Genomic DNA, 2,500 nt, shown 5'->3' on the forward strand with positions numbered 1-2,500 from the left:
TTAAACTCAAAGGATTTCTATTGCCCGTTGTTTGGTTGGTTGGTCGATTGGTTGGTTCATATGCACCATTTTGGTCGCAAACCACATATTGTTGCTGTCGAGCAGAAATCTTGTATCTCCATATTTCATCTGTTTTTCTTCTTAAATCAATGCCCTATTTATACTTGTTGTAGTGTCACACAAAAGTAGAAACAATTGCGATATACAACCTGAGCTTGTAGATTGCAATTTTTATTTGTCTATACAGCCTTGCCCACAACCAGGTTGAAAGTGGTTAAGTCTTTAAAAAAAAGAAAAGTATTAACAAAAGAACACAAGTTTTGTTTTCCATTCCCTGAAAAGTAACTGTTTTCAACACCATACAAGGTTTCCACCCGACAGCGACGATTATGAAAGTAAAAACATTTTTAGTTCAAAAGAACAAACGGTTCCTTTTATATTCCTTTAAAAGTCCATTTCAAAATGGGGATTTTGTTTTGTGTTCTGAAATGAACAAACAAACATCACAAGGACATAATTGTTCACGTCTGAAACCTGCTGAGATGTAAAGAGACGAGTGGAGATATTTTAATGTCTGATATTTTAATGTCTGACTTTCTTGGGTATTATCATGAGAAAAGTTGAAAATGACTGTTTCTTAAGAGAAACTGTATTCCCCCCCCCCCCCCCCTGTTTTTTTGTTCCTGTGCGTCGTTTCTTGAGATAGGAGTGTGTGTCTTGAGATAGCTTTATATATTTGAGATGTGAGACTTGCTGGTAGAAAGTGCTGTACCCCTCAGAGCCTTAATACAAGAACACTCTTCATCTGCACAACCCAGCTGTTTGCCAGTGTTCCATAATGAATGTGCCCTCCTGTTATCTGACTGAAAAAAATGAAACAGAATTGTTTAAAAATGTATATTTTTGTTTACTTTAAAAGCCCTCGAGTTGCCTTAACGCTCCCATGTAGACTCCCAAAAACACTAACAATGCACTCTAACGCTTGAACGCACAACTTTCACCTGGTCTCCCCTCCCCGTTGGCATGGAAACTGTGACTGCGCGTTAGCCTCTGTGCCTCTATATGTCCCCAACAGCAAACCACCACACACTACTGCAACATGGCTCTCCATCAGGGTTTCTCAAAGTGGGTGCCGTAGCACCCTAAGGTGTCGCGCCGCAAGTTCAGGGGTGGCGCAGAATACTTTGATAATATTTGGAATTCATCACTTCAGTTTAATCACTTAGACCCTCTATACTTAGTCAAAATGGACCTGAGTTGCACTGCAACTTGGTACGTTATTTTTCGATCTAGACCAAATATCGGCTACTTTTGGCGAATGCTCCAATCCTGGAGAGGGATACCGGGATTCAAGTGGTTAAATGTATTAAAACATTCTTTTGAATGTGTTTTCTAAATGGAAACGGTTATTCTCTCAAGTTTCCCTCGTGACATACTGTATCTTAGGGGGAAAGATTTACATATTTACAGCACCTTACTTGGTGCTGTAAAGTAACAATGTCATTCAGGGTGTGCCGTGGATGAAAAAGGTTATTTACAGGGGTGACCTGAGCCAAAACTGTTTGAGAATATGTCCTGCTGATGTTCCAACATGCTAGACGCTGCTACTTCAGATCATATACAGGACATTTGCATGACAGTGTGGTGTTCTCAATGCAGAACATGGCCTCAATCATAACCATGTTTACTGACCGAGTACTAACACTCATACTCAAATAAACCAGAGTCACAGTTAAGGCCCATTTATTCTCAACATTAAATACATGTAATCACACTTCTGTCCATTCACTGCGTTCATTTAATTCGTCTTTGTGCACAATGCTTACGGATAATTATGGGAAATGATGTATCCACATGGCGCAATGATGCAAAGTATGTCAGCAATGCCGCAATTGCGGTCTGGCCATATAGTACGTACGTATAGATTCAGAAAGGGAGTAAAAATTGGCCTTATACTCACTTACGCCTATGTGTAACTGACGTTTAGAAGAGAAGAGATTTGGTGTACAGTGGGGGTGGGGGGCCAAGTATAGACCCCTGCCCATGGGGGGGGGACCTTGGTCAGCAAAGTATATAGGGTTTAAGTGGTTAAGAAGAGTTATTGCTTGCATTTTCCAAATGTCTTTAGCTACAACACGCTTAATCTGCATAATCAAGAATCGCCGTAATGTAATGTAATGTAATGGGGTTTTTTTCCCCTCTTTTGTTTGCTGCAGTACTGTTTGACTCACACTCATTCAGCTCAGACTTACACAAAAGAAAACAGTATAGAACCCTCTGTAAACAGTTCACAACATGCTGAACGTGTGGCCACTATTCACCACTCTAGCCTTTATGCGTTAAGCATCTAGATGCCTTCGTTACATTTCTTTCAATTGTTTCTTTCAAATGTTTCGGCAACCTCCCGCATGCGCGTAACGGCTTCACGACAAAAGCATGACTTTTTAAATCACTTGAGCCTCAAAAAGGAAAGGTAGACCCTTTATCCATCCCGCGGAGG

General features: G+C 40.5%; 1 long non-coding RNA gene across 1 annotated transcript in view; it reads right to left on the reverse strand.

Moving 5' to 3' along the window:
• Window positions 1-665: 665 nt before the first annotated feature.
• LOC308101229 overlaps window positions 666-2,500 on the reverse strand; it is a 2,912-nt gene continuing 1,077 nt past the window's right edge. Inside the window, exons 1-2 of the long non-coding RNA XR_013934516.1 lie at window positions 1,764-2,500; window positions 666-1,252 (exon numbers count right to left, since the gene is read on the reverse strand). The exon at window positions 1,764-2,500 is cut by the window's right edge and continues 1,077 nt beyond it. This is a non-coding gene — a long non-coding RNA (uncharacterized lncRNA). The remainder of the gene's footprint in view (window positions 1,253-1,763) is intronic.

This window comes from Gymnoscopelus braueri, assembly GCF_963280865.1.
Source record: "Gymnoscopelus braueri genome assembly, chromosome: 15".
NCBI lineage: Eukaryota > Metazoa > Chordata > Actinopteri > Myctophiformes > Myctophidae > Gymnoscopelus > Gymnoscopelus braueri.